Source organism: Lichenostomus cassidix, chromosome 7 (assembly GCF_008360975.1).
Source record: "Lichenostomus cassidix isolate B80296 chromosome 7, HeHo_3.0, whole genome shotgun sequence".
NCBI classification, from domain to species: domain Eukaryota; kingdom Metazoa; phylum Chordata; class Aves; order Passeriformes; family Meliphagidae; genus Lichenostomus; species Lichenostomus cassidix.
The window spans coordinates 12,067,361-12,079,362 of NC_139488.1; the positions used below are offsets into that span (position 1 = coordinate 12,067,361).

Sequence of the window (12,002 nt, forward strand, 5' to 3'; positions counted from 1 at the left end):
CTGTAGGGCTCATCTGGTGCCAGCTGGCTGGGTTTCATTTCTGGGACAACATGCCTCACTTGCCCTGTTGGGAAACCTGCTAGGATTGTTTATGTCAGACAGACAGAGGGTAGGATTCCCCTCCTCTGACATCTGCATCTGGAAGTCAGGTGATCACTCTAGCCTGCCCACTTGTACTCCCTCTGTAGCTAATGAAGAGAGACATATCCAGAGGAAACTCACTCCAGGGATGAGTTGAAGGCAAAAGGAACTGGGATGTTGGTGAGCATTTCTGGAAAACCATATGGTCAAGTTGGAAGACAATGAAGAAGTGATGCCCATGGCTGCTTTGATTACTCAGATTGTACCAGATGTTTAATGATGGACATAATTTGTAGTGTTTGGGTGTATGTTAACAAACAGCTCTTGAGCACTGAAAAAGGGCTCAGCACAGGTCCAAATTTTGGGCTTGTGTTCCAAATGGTCAAAACTGGACCATGCTCTTACTGCTTCAGTGTGACAGTGGTATCCTGGTGTCACAAAATAGGAGTGATTCAGATAGTGAGTTGTCATAGCTGAAAAAAATGGTCTCTGTTGTGGATCAAAGTATTTGTATGATGTTGGTATGAATGGAGTTATGTTTGACACAGAATTATTTCTGCAAATAGAATTTTGACATTATAGCTTTTTTTCTTCTAAAGACAAGGTCTAGGTTCCTTCGCTTTTTCTTTTCCTTGAAAACCTCTGGAAGCTTTTAGCAGCTCACCTACCTTGATCTTTCTGATAGTTTGTATTACGTGTCTGTATGTCTAGACAAAGATATTTCTAGTGTAAATTAGTACTTTGCTCTCCTGTGAGAGGGACTTCCAGAGGCTTCTGGAAGAATCTTTTGAGGGGCAGCACAGCCTGAAACCCAATTGGAGGGATGATTATCAATTACAGGTAAGCATGTAAACAGTTTGTTTTCCAGGAACTTTCAGAAAATACAATGTTTTGCTATCAAACACTTTCTCTTAGAAGCAAGTAGTTATTAGTCTGCAGGAATAGCTCTCAGAAACTTCCCTGGGCTGGAGGCCAGGGAAAGGCCATAAAGTGAGTGAACTCCTCTTGTCTGAAATTGTTCAGTACCACACAGTCACACATGTTGAGCAACTCCCACTGTTGGGTGCAGAGTTTTCTGAGGAAAGAAAAATCCATTCACTTCCAGGGTTAAACTATATATGAGGCTTCTGTTGAGCTCATCTGATGCAAACTCATCATGTGCAGACTTTGCATGACTTTTCAGACATAGAGTCATAGAATCATAGAATAGGTTGGGTTGAAAGGGACCTTAAAGATCATCTGGTTCCAATCCCCCTGCCACAGGAAGGGATGTCACCTGCTAGATCTGGTTGCTCAGGGTGCCATCCAACCTGGTCTTGAGCACTGCCAGGGATGGGACATCCAAACCTCCCTGGGCAACCTGATCCAGTGCTTCACCACCCTCTGAGTAAAGAACTTTTTTCCTAATGCCTAATCTAAGCCTTCCCAATTTTAGTTTAAAACCATTACCACTTTTCCTGTCATGATCTGCTCATATGAAAATTCTCACCATGCTTTTTATGAGCCCCCTTAAGGCACTAAAAGGCTACATTGAGGTTCCTCCAAAGCCTTCTCTTTTCCATGCTGAACAATCCCAGCTCTCAGGTTTTTCTGCCTCTTTTTAATTTTTTTTTTTAATTGTGATTTTTATTTTTTGCTTTACTCACCTTTTTCTAATGAGATTAAATAAGGAGAGTAGCATTAAAAGTGAATGAAAGCAAAGGTTTGCCACCAGAATTACGTTATTTTATTGCTTTCTACAAATATTTGTAATATTTCTGGGTTTAATTGTCAGTTTTGATATGAAATGAACAGTTTTTCATGAACGGTTTCTGACCACCTGGCTGGAAATCTTTCCAAGGACCCAGTCACAAGCCCAGTTTTCTGGCTGAGAGTTCATGTGCCTCATTGTGTACCTCTGTGGTACTGTGAGAGCAAAAGAGGATTATTGGAAAAATTACTTCCAGGGGCCTTCTGGGTCCATAGTTTGTCCATTGACTTCAGTTTTCTGGAGATCTCTTGTCTGAAATCATAACAGCCACACCCTATTTTCACTGACCATTCCTCATGTACCCCTGTGCATGGTTTCTTACTCATTGTCTGCTTCTGTTCTGTCAGTTTAACGTCAACTGATGGAGAGGCAATAAAACTGAACAAGATGAAGATGCTATAACTAATTAGTACTGAGGTTAAAATTCTTCAGGAATTTGAATACTCTTCCAAACTCAGTCAAATTTACCTTTATCTGCTGAATTTCTGCTGGGCTTTTTGGGGGTGCAGACTGAACAAAAGTATCATAAACAAGTAGAACAGCAGTTCAACTTGAGATCCCCAAGCCACATAGTGTGGGAACTGGAAACCAGAGTCCAATTCCAGGCAAATGTTTGCCTTCTGGTTTGAGGATCTTATCTAGTATTTCTAATTTACTGACATAAATTAGGGGACCTGAGGGGGCACTTTCCCCCTCAGGATTCAGTCTAGCTGATGTCATGAAACCTAGGACCAGTACTAATCCCTCAGGCAAAGAGAAGTATAGGTGAGTGATAATACCATTTTAAAAGCATTTTGGATATTCAGGAAGGATCTTCAAGAAATGGGAACTTTCCTGACCTTCAACAAAAGCTTCTTACTTTTTTTTTTCTCTTCTGTCTTTTTTTTTCCCCTCACAGCTTTTGACAGCTGCAGAATAAATTCAAGTACCTAAAATTCAGCAAAGAGAACATTGGCCTTCTCAGGTGAATATTTTGGTCCTAAAAATACATGTTTCTTTCCACCTCTTTCATGTGACCCTGAAATAGTGTGGCTGGCTTATGGTGCAGAAAGAGCTGCTAGAAAGAAGATAATTTGGAATAGGAAGAGGGGCACAGCCCTCATGATCAAAGAACAACACCTGATGCTCTGGGAAACAATGTGAGCTGCCAGCGTGTAAGCTAAATACAGTTCCTGAGGTGTGGCACAGAACGGAAGGACTCAGCTACAGATCTTTGTCTCCAGGTAAAGTCATGTGGGGAGCACCAAGGCATCACCTCAAGCACCCTGCAATCCCAAATAATGGTTGTTAATAAACCTTAACTGTTTCCATTCTGCTTTGTTTTCTGGTGCTCATCTTGCAAGCATTTCCCCAAATGATCTCAGCCCACTCCTCCTTTCTCTCTGTTTCCAGGTTTTCATGCTGCCAGGTGAGTTTCTGTTCTTAGCCCTGTGGAGAGCAAGGCCCTCAGCAGAGCTCCTCAGGCCCCTCACGGCCAAAGCCCTCAGGTGAGCCTCCGAATGGTGCCTTTCTCCCCTCAGGTGCCCTGGCACAGGCGGCCTGTCCCAGCAGGCACCGTTTGGCATGGACTGCAGGAGCCAGCCCTGCTCAGGGCCTCAGCAGCTTCCCTTCCAGCATTAAGGTGGAAGGGAAGCCCAGGATGACTTGTTCTCCCATCAGGTGGGTCCTTTCCAGGTACATGGAAGCCATGCTGCCCTCTCCCTGTACAGTCATTCTGTCACCCCTCTTCCCCCACCCCCTACCTCACTGCTTTGGGGTCCCCCACTGCAAAGCTGTCCAGGCTTTCTGCAGAGCCAGGAGGGTTTTTATTTTCACCAAAGAATTATGAAATGTAACCAAAGAAGTATAAACTGCTGCCATGTTCTTTGTGGTGGGCATTGCTATTACCCTGCTATTGCCTGCTTTTCTGTCAGCATTCCTCATGCTGTGTCCCCACTCTCCTGAGCCACGCTATGGATTAAACCCAGCAACCTAGGCATCCACAGGTCACATTTTCATTAGTAAACTCAACACAGGGCGATGGTCCAGTTGTCCCTTAAATTGTTAAATTGTTGGTATGGCCCTATCAGACACCCCCGCAGCCCTGCCTGGGTGGGGCCCAGGGCCAGCAGGTGCCCGAAGGGACAGACACGGGTGGTGTTTTGGGAGACTGTGTGGGGAAAATAAGAGAATTCAGTAGTGTGATGCAAGCCATGCTGAGCAGGCAGCCCCTGGAGGCTCCAGGTGCCTTTCTGTGTCAATATGAGCACTGCCAATTCTCCCACACAGCGCCATTCCCTCCAGCAGCTGCTCTCGGGCTCTCCCGATGACCGCAGCTGGCCGTGAGGGGAGCACCACGGCATCACAGCAACTGTGTCACTGTGACCAGCTATTGACCAAAATTAATTGATCTGCAGTAGGAGAAGTAGCTGTTCTGCTTTCTGAACAGCTGCTGGCAGCTGGGCCATTTCAGCTTGGCTCCTCAGATGTCCAACACTGTGCTTCCAGATGTCAGCTGTGCCAAGGACAGCCGCCAGGCTGGGCAGGCCTCCTCCTTCCCCTGCGCTGCCTGTACTTGGTGTTACAGGCAGCAAGAGGCACATGGACCAGAAGGATGTTGACCCTCTGTGGTGGGCAGGTGAAAACAACATCCAGAGGCTGAGCAATTCTGTTCAGCCCCTGAACAACAGACCAGCCCCTGGGTAGTTGCTGCCTGACAAACTTAAGAAGGGCAGCTTTCTCTTTGACGTTAGTGGGAGTTACATTATATATATATCAAGAGGAGAATGTGTCCCTAATTAATCAGAAATCACTGTCAGTGAATCACTGTGTCAAAAGGGTTTTGGCCAATTATACTTCATTTTTCAGAAGTGCCCTATTTCCGTGTAGGGAAGGACTTGCTTGGAAGCTGCTTAAACAGATGAAAAGTAGTCAACAACTCTGAGAAAATTGCTTGCATGTTTGTGTCAATTTCATAGAGAAACGTACACTCAGATTTAAATGCCTTACTGATTTTTTGTTTTACAGAAGAGAAAGGGAGCAAGAGGACAATGAAGACAAAACATTCGAAGAAAACCTCAACTCAAGTCTGAGAACATTTTGAGGACAGGGCAAGTAATACTAAGATTTTTTTTTGTTTTGTAGAAACCAGATCTTTTTTGCTGTATCCTTGAATCTCGATTGCCATAAAAGACAAAAAATACCATGGTTATGTAAGATACTGTGGGCTAATACATTATGACCCACTTAAGAAAAAACAAAAGAGGGTATGTATGGAAGAGATTGTATGTGATATATCCTTGGGAGAGCTTAAGTGTATCAGTGCATACTCCAGTCTCTTCCTGTCTTGAAGACTTGTAGGGTGTAGATGTTAAAGTTTGTGGTCCAGATATATATATATAGGGAAGGAAATTAGGGTATTTAGGTAGCAGTTATTCAATCTGATGTTTATAGAAAGAGAGATCATTTCCAAAGAGAGGAAGATGTTTAGTTCAAATGTGTTTGAGCAGATAGATTTTTATGGATCACTCTTCAGGCCTGAATACAGAAAGAAATTTCATTTTCTGAAAAGTTGTCTCTAGCCTGATGTCTGAGCTAAAGACCACTAAAGCTACTAGGAAGGTGTTCAACTTAAGTAGTGCTTAAATTGCAACTTTAATTCTCAGTCCTGAGTATGGAGATTTTTTGATTCATACAAAGCTTTTTGTATGTTGCCATACAATAAAAAAGTTTTTTTTTTTTAAAGACACCAACAAAAGTGCTAAAAGACAGTCAATATAGTTATAATACTATTGTTGGCACCCATTCTTTTTGCCCCATAAGCAGCAGGCTCCTGCTGCGGTTCTGCTTGTCCACATAGTTTTGATTTTAATAAGAACAGGAAGAGTTATGTAGAGAACATAACATTTTCTGAAGGGGACTAGTCCATGCTTCAGCATTACAAATGTAGCAAATTAACAGCCTTCTCCAAGAACTGCTCCTTTGTCGGATGGCAGCCCAGAGTGTTCTATTTCCTACAAAACCGTAGCTTGTGAGCAATGTGCTTGTGAGATGTTACATGTACATTCATGTCAGTGAATGAATGGCAGTAGCAATGGAGACATTTTCCAAGCTTTACACAGATTTTTTCATTCCATTCCTTTTTTTAAAAAAAGAACTATCAATTAATCTTGGTACTTATTTTTTCCTCATCTAACTGTCCCCAACCCCCTCCACACTCATCAAGCTCTGTGAAATCTTTCCAGCAAGGCCCAAGAGCATGTGATATCCTCTTGGATTCATGCTTCATGTGGAATCTCAAGCAGAGGGAGGCCTCAGGATAGAGCCCTTACTGACACGGGGATGGCAAGGCAGTCAGGATTGTGTAGGAGTGCAGAACTGAGGAACCAGGGCTGCTCAATATGTTTTTAATGAAACTAATAAATATAGCCATTGAATGAATAGAGCTGATTGACGTGGGGAGTTCCTAGTTCTCCCCTTCCATTTGCAGGCTTTTCAGCAGCAGAACAGAATAAAGAAGTTTAAAAGGAAACTGGGACATGTATTTTGAAAGAAATGTTATACAAAATTGAAGCAAAATCCTGGATAAAAGAAAAATTGTTCTTTTGCTACAAAAAGCCTAGTAAGGTTTTTCCATGTTCTTTCCACAGAAAAGAATCAAACCCTCTCTCACAGTTTCCAGTGAGCCAATGGAAGGCTCAGTAATGGAATACCTAAAAAAAATTCAAAGTAGAAATTGTTTTTCATTATCATTTTCCTGACAGGGAAAAAAATGCTAGGAAAAATCAGCTGTCCCATTGCTTAAAAAAAAAAAAAGAAAGAAAAAAATAAAGAAAAGTGAGCTTTGACATGTCATGTCTTGATGGTAAGGAGTGAGCATTTCCAAGGGAGAATGCAGCTCTGATCTAATTATGGAAAGGGGTTTGTGGCCACACAGCTCTAACCTCATCACTCCCTGCAGGATCAGGCAGGGAGTTGCCTGCACTGGGTGGCATGAAGTAGGTAGCATGGGTAGTAGGTAGCACTGGGTAGCATGTAAGTAGTCATGTCTTTGGGTAAAAGAATGCCTGCATTTCCACATATCTTCTTTTCTCCCCATCAGCATCTTAATTCTGTATCCATTTCTAAATGATGGGAAGAGGGATGATGGATTACATTGAGGATAACTAAACTGAAATCACATTGGTATATTCTGAAGTAGGGAACTAAGCAGAGGAATTGTTTAAAAATAGGTATATAGCAAAAAATAAGTAATATCAATGTCTGCATACCACGAGCTTAAAAATAATTACAAGTGAAAGCAGAGTGTTTGACCATGGAAGGAGAACTTGATATAATAGGTATTCCTGAAAAATGAGGCAGTGTTAACATTAAATGGGATATTGTAACACTTACTGTAATCTCTAGAGCCAGGACATGTTAGGTCATGGAGTGAAGGGTACAAAGAGGACTCTGCAGCTGCCAGACCCTTCTGTATAGGTAAGATTTTAATAGATGAAAAAAACCAGATAGTAAAATATTTATCTATTAATGGCTGACAAGAAGCAACTGTAAGTTAGGAGTCAATAAAAGGGACCACAGCATAACTGAGCAACCTCCCCTGGGTAAGAAGCATGCCAAAGGGTAGCTTGCCAATATTCAAATTCATAAAGGAAGAATTTTCTAATAAAAAGTACAAAATCAAATCAAGAAGCTAGTGAACAAGCTACAGAACTGTGAGTAAGGATATTCAAAGCCTTAGGCTGAGCAACGAAGTTTTTTCTGAGTAACTTATAGTGGTCACAAATAACATAGAGTAGGTTTTAAACTCTAGATTATCTAATGACTGCTTCTCTACCTTCCTATGCCATACCCTAACTTTACACAGAAATATTTTTGAAGATACTGTTCTTTCTGCTATTCCTCTTTATATCTTCCTTACACAAAATCATTATGACAATAATCCAGCTCTTTTCTTGTTGCTGTGGATATTGGCAGAAGACTCACACACCACTCTGCAGATGATAGACCAGATTGCCTCAAAGCATCCTTGAGTTGCTTAATCTTACACCTTGCACATGCTGAAATTAAGGTATTAAATTTGGGAGGTGTAGGAAAGTACTCCACAAGATTAAGGTCAAATATTGGAACAGTTCTTTGTAGCAACAGATGTCCAAATGTCATGTAAAAGTTAAAAAAAAAAAAAAAAAGGCAAACCGAACCCCTACCCTGTTTATTCATAGTCACAACAAAGATTATTTGTATTTGAAAAATAATGTGGCCAGGGCCTGATGGACAATGGCTAACATTCTGATTCCACAACTAGGTTAGTCTTGCTGGCTCTCCACTGAATCCCACAAATTTCTGAATTAAACTAAAGTAGTTCAGAACAGATTTTCAGTAACTCTCACTTCTCATTCTGGATCCTAAATAAATAGGTGCATGATGTGCATCACATGAAGTGGGCAGCAAAGCTGAGCTCTGACCAGTCAATGAGAAGAGTGTATTTCAGGGTCAAACTCACTGGTCAATGGAAGGTTTGTCTTAATAGTGAAAGTGGATCAGAGTCCACTCTAGGCCAATCTGTTGTGAATGTTTATGCTATTGATAGACTATTCTAGGAGGATGAAGTTTTTTTAAAGTACAGGAAAAGGAGGAAGAAAAGAATAGTAGTAGCTTGAAAAAATACTTGATTAATTACGCCCCTTCCCTAGTTTTTACTCCTTCTCTTTGTTCTGGTGAACCATCTATTTAATCAGGGACGTTTCATCAGGTGAGTAGTTTTTGCATGTATAGGCACTTAGTTCACTGCTTGTCACAAATTTGGCTATAAAATCTTGATATTCTTCAAGATTTATTCCTCCTATGGACAAACAATCTGGAAACCTTGTTGATGAGTAACCCTTCATGAGTAACCCTTATGAAAACATGAGATTATCTTTAAGGAAGTGACTAGATTCCTTTCAAGTATTGCAAGTGAAATACATCCAACCCAAATCCTCCAGTTCATGAATTACATTTCTAGAATTTTGTTCTCTGGAGCTCAGATCCAAAAATCACAGCTTCTGCCAGTGCTAGGGCTGGATCATGTTTCTGTGAATATCAGAATCATTGCATTGGCTTACAGGCAAGAAATGCAGGCTCTAAATGTCTGATTAAAATATGGGATTTTCCTGTTCAAATATTTTTAAAATATTGGCAATATTTTTCCACATTTTTGATATGTTGGAGCATTTTTTGCCATGGTCACAACCATTTAAAATTAGATGGGTATTCAAAAGATGTCCCAGAGACTTGGGAAGGATAAAGTTTTGCATTGCGGTTTTATTTCTTCTTTTGTTTTGTTTTACTTGCTATTTGTGCAGCATCTTGGTGCTAATTTGTGTTTTTCAGACACTTAGTTATGTAAGTAATTTATAGAAGATAAACAATCAGTTAAAAAGCCAGGTTCATTCTTATGTGTACTTTGTCCTCAGGCCTCCAGAGAATTTTAAATGTTTCAGAAATACAAATTCTTGTTAAAAAGTTGGGAATGTGCTGCTATTTTAATAACTCATTTCCCGACCTTATAATTTAATTAATTGTCTCCTTGCCCACCCACCATTTTTAGAAAAGAAAAGAACTTTGCACGGTTGCATTATATGTGACAGGGAAAAAAGAAAAGGGGAAATGTGGGGGGGAAAAAAAAAAGAAAGGAAAAAGAAGGTGCACAACTACACAACTATGGAACTGTAGAAGAGAAGACATTGTCTCCAGTTCCAGAAAAATTTCCTATTCCTAAAGAGGTGATTAATTGTGCTTGAAGTTAAGCACACACTGAAAAATTGGATTATAGGAGGAAATTGTGTGCTGAGTAAAATATCCTGATCTTATTTCTTGAAATGTCTTTTTGTTTTTAAGGTCTTATGTATTCTGTCTGACTGGAGAATTGATAATCACAGGGCAAAATCAATCTAGGCTCTGGAGCAACTGATTACCAGCAGGTCAGCTGAAGCATATCCTGCACTGAGGACTAATTGATGGAGCTTTCTAGTTGCTAAGGGAGCTGCTGAAGAAGACTATGAAACCCAGCACATGTATTTCAGACTATATTACTACTGGGACAGAAATTGGGAACAGATCCTCATTCTTTACGTCCATCCACACTTGCAAATGTTGGGATGCTAGAAAAATATTTATGGAAAGATTCTTATTTACATTCTGATACCTTTGTATGGCTGGGTAGAAGGGCCTTTATGTAGAATTAAGGAAAAAAAATGGCACAGAATTATAAAGTGGTACAAATAGCTTTTCTATAAATGTGAATCTGACCTCAAGTATTGGGAGCTCCAGAATGAAAGAATAATATTTTTAAAAGATAACAGGGCAGAGAGGCTTAAATTCAGGTACCAAATTGCTTTGCAGACATTCAGCATGCAAAAATACAAGGCAAAAACTTGTTAGGAAGGGTAAGAGAGTGTGATACATAAAGAAATTTACCTCTAGGTAAATCAGGAGTAGTTCTCCTGTAAACAACACATTGTTGTAAATTGATCCTGGAGCAAGATAGGATTGAGATAACACTTGCTCAAATGACTTCCCTTAATATTGGAAGGATTGTCAGCTGCACCACTGCAGCACAAGAGAATAAAAGGAGAAAGCTTGGGAACTAATTAACAAGTTACCAGCTGAGTGGGTCTCATTATTTTGAAATGTAAATACTTTTGTTGATTAAATCTGGATCATTAACTCTGGTCTTTGATAGAGGAAGTTTCATCAGAAGTGAAAAACGAGGAAGCAAGGAACTTGTGGTGTTAGTGAAATATCCAATCCTTTGGGAAATGTCCCAAGCATGCACAGTGAGCTGAACACACAGGCTTTTATATTTGAACTATCCTATGCAACTGGAGCTGTGAGAGGCTCTTGCTCCCTTCAGACTACACACAAAGAGAAACATGGCTTACGCTGACCAGCAGTTACCAAACAGTTTAATGACAAGATAAATTCCTATTTAACAGACTCTTGGTAATGTTTCATGTAAATGTAAGCTCTGGCATAGAACAGGCAAAAATTTCATGTCAGATCCTTTGCATAAATTTTTGTCTACTTCAGATGCTTGAGGTTCCTGTTCATGAAACCAAATTTCTGCTCGCGTAAAAAGACGTATCATGTATTTAAACACCTTTCCAACTGGCTTGCATAAGAATAATAATTCATTTAAATGCCCACTGAAAGGCACATATTTATATACAAGGTCAAACTGTATGCTGATTATAGAGCAGGGTGGAGGAAAAACATTGAAGTGAGCAAAACAACCACGGGTAACAAAGCTGTCCTTTCAAAACTTCTAGTTCCGTGCTGTGGATTTCTGGATTTGAAATACGTGTTCAACTTCCAAATAACATACTCTTGACTTATGTCAGGGAGCCAAGACCATTGTATTTAGATTTTGCAATCCACTTTTCTTCTGTCTTCTTTCCAAGTGCAGCAGGAGACTCCCCAGGCATTTTATTACCAAAAATCATAGTGATCTTCCATCTCCCTTGGGAGATGGTTATATGATATATTGAATGACCTATATATATTGAATATATATATAGCCTATATATTGAATGACCAGTGGACCAATAGGATGAACTGAAGTATTTCTGCACAGTCTACAGCTCAGTCAACCTGTCAAATTACCATACTCTGGTACTGCAACTTCATGCAAATAGTGAGCAGGGTTTTTAATAAAATTTGTGGTGAAGGCTTTGGGTAAGCTGACCAAACTTGCATTTATGGGTGTATCTCCAATTCCACTATCACTAATTATTGCTCATGTTCTGGATTTATCATGTTTAGCAGTTGTTTTCACTGCAAAGTAAAACACAAAGTGAAAATAGCCCAGAGTAGGCATGCAAGATGTTTTTCTTCTGTGACTTAGTTAATACATCACTAGTAGAGCTTTGTCCAAAATGACTTATACCCTCTCAAACAATGACAACTCTGGAAAAAAAGCAAATATTGGCACTCCAATAATGTTTGCCCTGCAATCAATGAGTGGTATACAGCATTCAGGACATCTTTGCTGCAGGTATCTATTAGGAAAATGGAGAACTGAGGTCCTCCAGTTATGAATATATAATAAATGCTGACATTGAAGATGTCCACTCTGTGAATCCTTCTTAAGTTATGCATTTATCTGATTCTCAGTCAGTACTAATTGAAACTCCTACTCCAGTTGACTACCTCC

At 40.2% G+C, this 12,002-nt stretch overlaps 1 long non-coding RNA gene across 1 annotated transcript; it reads left to right on the plus strand.

Annotated features, from left to right (window-relative positions):
• The first annotated feature begins 3,370 nt into the window (after nucleotides 1–3,370).
• Nucleotides 3,371–5,548, plus strand: LOC146434553 (uncharacterized). The gene is made up of 2 exons (XR_014853439.1): nucleotides 3,371–3,490; nucleotides 4,838–5,548. It is a non-coding gene; the product is annotated as an uncharacterized LOC146434553 (long non-coding RNA).
• The last annotated feature ends 6,454 nt before the right edge of the window (nucleotides 5,549–12,002 follow it).